This window comes from Chenopodium album, chromosome 27 (genome assembly GCF_948465745.1).
Source record: "Chenopodium album chromosome 27, dcCheAlbu1.1, whole genome shotgun sequence".
NCBI lineage: Eukaryota > Viridiplantae > Streptophyta > Magnoliopsida > Caryophyllales > Amaranthaceae > Chenopodium > Chenopodium album.
The window spans coordinates 9,357,011-9,364,849 of NC_137860.1; the positions used below are offsets into that span (position 1 = coordinate 9,357,011).

At 38.6% G+C, this 7,839-nt stretch overlaps 1 non-coding gene across 1 annotated transcript; it reads left to right on the forward strand.

Moving 5' to 3' along the window:
- Positions 1 to 1,074: 1,074 nt before the first annotated feature.
- Positions 1,075 to 1,180, forward strand: LOC145621700 (small nucleolar RNA R71). Its single transcript, XR_014108511.1, has one exon. It is a non-coding gene; the product is annotated as a small nucleolar RNA R71 (small nucleolar RNA).
- The last annotated feature ends 6,659 nt before the right edge of the window (positions 1,181 to 7,839 follow it).

The window sequence follows — 7,839 nt, forward strand, 5'->3', positions numbered from 1 at the left end:
TAGTGCTTGCTAGTTGGGTTATTTGAGTCTCAAGCGTCTTATTGTGAGTCATCATCTCATTGAATTTCTTATCACTAACCGCCATATAGGTGTTAATGATTTTGGTTTGATTATCAATCAATTCCTCCAAAGTAGTCCTAGGAGAAGAAGGTTGTGAATAGGAATTTTCACCTTGAGTCTTTGGAACAAATCCGGGTGGGGGACCTCTTTGAGCATTGTTTTGAAATTTTCCCCTTCCTTGATTGTTCCAATTACCCCTATTTTGATTTTGACCATAACCTTGATTATGGTTACCACCACCTTGATTATGGTTACCATTACCTTGGTTATGATTTCCATAACCTTGGTTTTGATTTCCATAGCCTTAGCCTTGATTACCATAATTTTGGCTTTGATTTTGGCCACTATAACCTTGGTTATGGTTACCACGAGAACCTTGATTCCCTTGGTTCCTATAACCACCACCATGATTATAGTTGTCAAAATCGCCTTGGTTTTGGTAATTCCTATTCTATTGGCCTCTTTGATTATCAAACCTTTGGACATTGTTGCTTGACACAAAATTAACATGCTCACACTCATTGTTGTCAAACTCATCAACACATTCATTGTTGCAATTGCTAGAATCATGGTCATATGATCCACATACATCACAAAACAAACATCCCATAGGCATATTATGTGAAGTAGAAGGAGTTTGAGAGTTAGAAGAAGTACCTCTCCCCTTAATTTGGGAGGGAAGATTTGAAGCTTGAGAAGAGGATCTCAATGAATTGGGCTTTACTCTCCAACTTGGCCTTGATTGCCGTCATCTCCTTTCCCAAGTTTGTCATTTGAGAGGAAAGATTGTTGATGGCATTGAGATGGTCCACCGAATACAACGAAGGTTGCTTGCTTGAAGAATCTCTTTCACCATCTTGCCAATCTCTATAGTAAGTTACCACATCCTCTATTATGTCCACAACTTCTTCTTCGGTTTTGTTCATGATTGGACCACCGGCCCCTCCATCAAGACATGCCTTGCCTTGAGGACTCAAACCACCATAGAAGATTTGGATCAATTGATATGTTGGAATTCCGTGGTGAGGACATTCTCTTTGGTACTCCTTGAATCTCTCCCAAGCTTCATAAAGACTCTCGTTTGGCTTTTGCTTGAACCCTTGAATTAAAGCCCTTGCCTTCGCCGTTTTCTTTTAAGGATAGAAACGGGACAAGAAAGCTTTAGTGACATCATCCCACGTTCTCAATGAATTGGGCTTCACCTCTTTGTCTAGCCATTCTAAAGACCTTCCTATGAGGGAGAAAGGGAACAACTTAAGGCGGATAAATTCTTCAGACACTCCATTAACCTTGATCGTGTTGCAATATTTTTCAAACTCCTTAAGATGGTTCAATGGGCTCTCGTTCTTTGCCCCACTATATTGTCTCCTCGCAATTAGGGTGATCATTGCCGGCCTAATTTCAAAATCGTTTGCCGGTGTTGTAGGTGGAGCTATGCCGCTCTCGAACCTATATGCACCGGGCACTAGGGGTGAGCAAAAAATATGGGTACCCGGTTCTGGAACTGGAACTGGTTTAGACCCGGTGGGTCCGGACCCGGAACTGTTTCAACTAGAACCAATTCCAATTCGAAAAATAAGGACCCGGTTGATACCGGTTCCAATTCCAAGTCCTTAAATTTTGGACCCGGTACCCAGTGGGTACCCGGTTAGATATGATACTTAGTATGTGGATTGTTTGTGTTTATATTTTTGTAAGAAATTACAGAGTTATTTTCGGCCCATTTTAATTTCTAAGCCCAAATGTTATAAAACTCTCAATCCCCTATCAAATAAAACCCTAAAACAGTAAAACTCTTAGCCTCTCTCTAAAATTTCATTCATACGCCACCCTCATTCTTACTCCAACAACCTTCTTTTACTCCATTATTTCTTTCTCTCTCTTAAATTTCCTACCTTTTAAAAACTTGTTCTCAATTCTCTAACAAGTAAAGGTTGGCAGATCTCTTTAGTTTCAATTATTTAAGAGATCAACCTTATTTTGCGCAGTATAGATCGAGAATCGCAAATAATAAAGTAGTGGAGTATCACATTTTGGGGGATTTTTTTACTTGTAATCGTTTACTAAAGCTTGACATAGAAATATAATCTAATTGAGCTATTCAGAATTTAATTTTGCTTGTTAAAGTTTTATTTCTATTTTAGTTTTTAACTTTGGGAAAAAATCAAAAAAAGAACTGGGTACCCGGTCTTGGAACCGGTTCCCACCAGTTCCGGGACCAGTTCCACCATTATGGGACCCGGTTACAACCAGTTCTAGTTCTGGTTAAAATTTCTCGGACCCGGTTATAACCGGTTCCGGTTCCGGGTCAATCAAACTGACCGGGTACCCGGTTGTGCTCACCCCTACCGGGCACTCCCAATTCTTTCAAGGCAACTCTTGGTTGTTCTCCCATGACTTGCTCTTGTTCAATCTCTTCTTCGCTTGAGGAACTATAATCCAATGTCTTGTTTGCTACTCTCCTCCTTGAGAGAGTTCTTTCAATCTCCGGATCAAAGGGAACAATTGAACGATCTCGGGACCTATGCATACAAAACTCAAAGAAAATATAAGTAGCACGGCTACAAGTGTAGCCTAAAGTGTAAAATCTGTTTGTATTTTGCAAATGAAGTGAAATAGACTCAACAACAATATGCACTCAAAGCACCATTCCCCGGCAACGGCGCCATTTTGATGGGATGAAGAACGGTAGGTCGTTGGGCTACCACCCCACCCAATCAAACAAAATTTGTAACTCAACAAACCCCTATTAAGTGTAGTGGTAAGTCAAGGTCGAACCCAAGGGAATGGAGGTTGAATGCACAATGCCTAAGTCAAGCTATTTCGATGTCAAGTAAAGGGGGTTTATGAAGGAAACTAGAGCTAGAGCTAATTGATGCAAGAACTTGTATGAAATCAATCTAAAAGACACTAGGGCAATGGATTCACATGTAATTGTAATGGAAAATGGTAATTTGGGAGGTCAAACCGACTAAGTCAAGTGATATGAAGGAAGATCAATCATGTATCCAAAAGAGCATACCAAGGTAGTTCACCTAGAGGTCTAACTAGCGTCAACTACGCTAAACACTACCTAGGGAACGTCACAAAGCACCTCAATCGTGAAACTGCAAGTTACTAATCAATGGTCCGTATCATAGCAAGCTCACAATGCAATCTAGTGCAATAATCAAAGATGGCCAAACTTCAATCAATCACACACATGCACATGAATTATCAACCAAATTTAATCATATCATCAACTCCATCAATTATCCCCAAATTACTCTAATCCATCACTCAAACATGATTCACCATTTCCTTAGCTAGAAAACTACTCACTAGCCATGGAAATCAAGATCAAAACTACACTAATCATCAATTTCGTCATCAACATAATTGAAACTGAAGATCAAATCAACAATTAATCAAAAATCAATAAAACTTCAATCAATCATCAAACTAACTTCAATCAATCAACAATAACATGGAAAACAAATGAAATCAACTAAAATCAAACTTGTATTGAAGTCAAGAAGAAGATCCCTACAAAACGTTGATCTAAAGATCAATTACAATGAAGAATTCTTGAACAATCACCAAAAACCATGAGTTTCTCTCTCTTTAATCCTTGAGTTTCTCTCTCTAAAACTCTATCAAAAACTAACTATCAAATCCAATCTAAAACTCACTACCAAAAATAGAAGGAAACAACTATATATACAAAGAGGAGGTCGGCATTGACGCCCAAAAATAGACCCATGTCGGTGCGGGCGCATGGAGGAGAGAGAGTGGCGCGCACGGGAACACACCCAGATTGGTGCGCCCACACGCACCAGGTGTGCGGCCGCACCCGACCAATGTGCGGCCACACACTCCCTGGGTGCGCCCGCACCTGGCTGGGTCTTTCCCCCTTCTTCTCTTCGTCCTAGCTCAAGCGGTGCACACATCCTAGATGATGATGATGGAGGACAAAGTAGGTAGAAACTTTCTTGAATTTCTTGAAGAGTATAAGCCATGAGAAAGGCATATACAAAGCCTTGAAGCATGCCCCTTGGATCCACCTTTGACTTGAAGCTTCTTGCACAATCTTTAGGCATGAAAACAATGAAAGATCATAGAGGGGAAGCTTATTGAAGCTTTTTGCTTCGTGAATTCTTGGACAATCAATTACCACCTACAAATAAATGATAAAAAGCAAGTAAAAGAGAAAAATAACAAGTAAACTAGAAAATGCATAAAATAGAGAAACTAACTACAAAAAGCATAAAATGAAGAAAACAAGAATAAAACTAAGGAAAACTAAAGAAAAGAGAGATAAAATGAAATAGAATTCATCCAAAAAGGGACCAAATGAGTGCCATAAATTTCACTCATCAATTATTAATGACGTAAATTATATAACCGGTTAAACAATTTTGACTAGTTTTAATTAGGCGTGTTAATCGGATTAACCACCTAGATTAGTTACTAGTGCGCGCGTTGTTTAAATGCATTTTACTTGTTTTAATTTTGTAAATTGCATGGGCCATTCTCAAATAGTGAATGGATGAGTGGAATATATATATTCTCTCTCTTATTGGTTTTATGAAATGGCAACTAGTGTGACCAGACTAGGATAGAAAATACGGACTACGTGCCGTTATGTATTTTTGTAAATCTAAATACGGTCTACGCACCGTTAAGTATTTTTGTACTTTAATATTTAGATTATTCCTAGTTGTAGACACTAGTTTTTTGCATAGTTTGGTTAAGTCTTGAAGACGGCGTATCTTGGAATACAAAGCCTTGAATTGAAAATGAAGACCTTTTGAAGATATGAAGATTTCAAGGGGTCATGCTAGTTGCCAATATTCATCTATAATTGCGCTTTATATCAACACTTATTAACCGGACGATGGTGATGGTAGGCTACGCCAAAGCGAGGTGCCATCACTTCTCTAAGCGGCATAAGGCACACCGGGTGTGCACGTTGGTTTTGGTTTAACTCATCGGTATGAGTGAGGAGTCCTCACATACCGTGGAAAAAGAGATACATCGTCAAAGATGCATTAGATGCGACGATTGTCTAACCAAGAGTGGCTTAGAGCCATTAGCAAGGCAATGCTTACCCTAGAAGATTGAGTGTTTAAGACAAGCCAAAGCATGCTTAACCACTATTTGTTTCTTCGGATCTTGGAATCGCCTTAATTTCACAAAATTGGGACAATTTTTACGTGTAAATATGACGTTAAATAAGTATTGAAAATTTGCATGAATAAAATTCAATCTTATTTAAATATTTTTTTTATGAATGGTTTTTCATTAAAATTCTTTCAATTGTAGAATCATGTCTTCAACCTCAAACAACCAGTTTTCATTACGCGCAATTCTCGACAAGGAGAAGTTGAGTGGTACCAATTTCCTTGATTGGCAAAGGAATTTGCGCATCGTTCTTATGCAAGAACAGAAAGAGTATGTCCTTGATGATGAGGAAATGCCCGAGGCTCCCAATGAGGAGGTAACTCAAGCGACCCTTAACCAATGGAAAGTGGCCGATCGGGATGTCAAGTGTGTAATGCTAGCCACTATGTCTCCTGAACTACAGAAAACCTTCTTCGGCAAGGAATCGGCCTATGAGATCATTTCTGAGTTACAGAATATGTTTCAAGAACAGGCTTAAACTGAAAGGTTTGAAACCCACAGGCAGATCCTTAAGACTAAGCTCAAGAAAGGAGAGCTAGTCAGCCCACATGTGCTCAAAATGATCGGATTATTTGAGAACATGGGAAGGCTTGATGCGGGGTATTCAACCGAAATGGCTATTGACATCATTCTCCATTCCCTTCACAAAGGCTATGACCAGTTCAAGATGAACTACAACATGCATATCATGGAGAAAAACCTCACCGAGCTTCATGGGATGTTGAAGCAAGCTGAGCAGACGCTCAAGGATGAGGGAAAGCATGCTATGCTCATGATTAAGAAGGGTAAGCCGTTCAAAAGGTCGGGCAAAAAGAAGAAGGGCTTCAAGGGGAAAGGGAAGAAGAACTTTCCGCCTAAGCCGAAAGCTACCAAAGACAACAAGGAGAAAAAGGTAGCATCTTCTAAGTCTGATTCCGAATGCTTCTATTGCAAGAAGAAGGGACATTAGAAGAGAGACTGCCTCAAATTCAAGGAAGATAAGAAGAACAGAACCGTTGCTTCTACATCAGGTATTTACGTTATAGACTTTAACTTCACTAGCTCGGCTTCATGGGTATTAGAAACCGGATGTGGCTCACACCTTTGTTCCAATTCACATGCACTAAGGAACACTAGGAGGCTAGCGAAGGGAGATATCGAGATCCGGGTAGGAAATGGAGCAAGGATTGGTGCTATTTCTGTAGGATATCTTAGTTTGTCTTTGCCCACGGGGCTAGTTTTGGAACTTGACAATGTTTATTGTGTTCCCAACATTACCAAAAACATCGTTTCAATTTCGGCGTTGGACGCCAAAGGTTTTGAATTTCGAGTTAAAGACCAAACATGTTCATTTTATCTCGATAATGTTTTATATGGTACGGCACATTCAGAAAATGGTCTCTACGTGTTATCTCTAGACAAAGAAATTTATAACGTTAATAATCCTGCAAAGAAAGCTAAGACTACACAGTCTAGTCAAACTTACTTGTGCCATTGTCGCCTTGGCCACATTAACATCAAACGCATCAAGAAACTTCTACAAGAAGGTATTCTTGACTCATTTGATTTAGAATCCTTTGAGAGCTTCGCGAGGCGCGTTTTCATCATTTTTCGGGATTTCTCAATTAAGGGAAATAAATACCCTTTGTAAACCCCGACTAAACATACTGAATCAGTATTTTAGCAGCTTTTAAAACACTATTAGAACCCTAATATTCTCTCTAGATCTAGATTAATTTGCACTTTCAAGTTTTGATCTTTGTTCATCAACAATTGGTACATACTTTTCTTCATTCAAGCCATTGGTATTCATCTTTAATTCTTCTTTTACTTTTAATTGCTTATTAATCATGTTTTCTTCATTGAATATTGTTTTTTGCTTCCGTTAATATGTGTGAGTAGTTTCTTTATTCCAAGATCTAGCGGAACCTGAATATGATTGATGCATGATTTAATTCTTTAAATTCTCTAATGATAATTGCAATTGATATGCTTAATTTATTGTGCTCATGCCAATGCTAGATTAGGGATAATTAGTATTGTTAATAATCCATTGTTTTAATCACAACAGGAGTTGGGTTTTGACGGGTTTGAATAAATCAATTAAGAGTTTGAAGTTCATCATGAAAGTAGGTGAACGGATGATTAGGAAGTTAGAGTAATGTGCTCAAAGTCTTTAATTTGCATGATTCCACGGAAATAGGCTTGATTGTGATTAGAGAAGCCATTGATAACTCGGGAGAGACCATTGGTATTATATAGGGATTACTTTTCCTCATTAATCAATTGAATTATATGTTAGGGGTAGAACGACTATTGCATTAATTGTATTCGTGGTGATGCTTGATCTTGGATGTTTTTTGCATTGATTTATCATATTATTTAGTTTAATCGCTTTAATTAGTTCTTTTGTTATTGATTCTCATTCGTTTGATTTGGTTACTTGCTTAGTAATTGCTTGAGTCTATTTAATTAGTTGAACCATAGTCTCTTGGGATCCGGCCCTTGCTTGCCCATCTACATAGTAGTGGTCTAGTTAGGTTTATTTTTGTTAGGTACGCGACACGCCTATCAGTTGTCACCATTGAATCTTCAATCTCTCAATCACCATTGAAATTCCTCACTTTCTCTCTCTAA